Here is a 675-nt window from a genome sequence, read left to right on the forward strand (position 1 = left end):
TCAGCAGTGGCCACAGGACTGGAAAAGGTCAGTTTTCATTCCAATCCCAAAAAAAGGCAATGCCAAAGAATGCTCAACTACCACACAATCACACTCATCTCACACGCCAGTAAAGCAATGCTCAAAATTCTCCAAGCCAGGCTTCAACAGTATGTGAACCGCGAACTTCCAGATGTTCAAGCTGGACTTAGAAAAGGCAGAGGAACCAGAGATCAAATTGCCCATTGGATCATCGAAAAAGCAAGAGTTCCAGAAAAACATCTACTTCTGCTTTATTGACTATGCTAAAGCCTTTGACTGTGTGGATCACAATAAACTGTGGAAAATTCTTCAAGAGATAAGTATAGCAGACCACCTGACCTGCCTCCTGAGAAACTTCTATGCAGGTCAAGAAGCAACAGTTAGAACTGCACGTGGAACAACAGACTGGTTCCAAATAGGAAAAGGAGTATGTCAAGGCTGTATATGTCACCCTGCTTATTTAATTTATATGCAGAGTAAATCATGAGAAATGCTGGACTAGATGAAGCACAAGCTGGAATCAAGATTGCCAGGAGAAACATCAATAACCTCAGATATGCAGATGACACCACCCTTATGGCAGAAAGCAAAGAACTAAAGAGCCTCTTGATGAAAGTGAAAGAGGAGAGTGAAAATGTTGGCTTAAAACTCAAC

At 41.8% G+C, this 675-nt stretch overlaps 1 protein-coding gene across 2 annotated transcripts in view; it reads right to left on the minus strand.

The window, feature by feature from the left end:
* PTPLAD2 (protein tyrosine phosphatase-like A domain containing 2) overlaps nt 1-675 on the minus strand; it is a 30,128-nt gene that overhangs the window by 27,851 nt on the left and 1,602 nt on the right. The gene's annotated exons all lie outside the window — the stretch shown is intronic.

The sequence above is a fragment of the Bison bison genome, unplaced genomic scaffold (assembly GCF_000754665.1).
Source record: "Bison bison bison isolate TAMUID 2011002044 unplaced genomic scaffold, Bison_UMD1.0 scf7180017864376, whole genome shotgun sequence".
NCBI classification, from domain to species: Eukaryota; Metazoa; Chordata; class Mammalia; order Artiodactyla; family Bovidae; genus Bison; species Bison bison.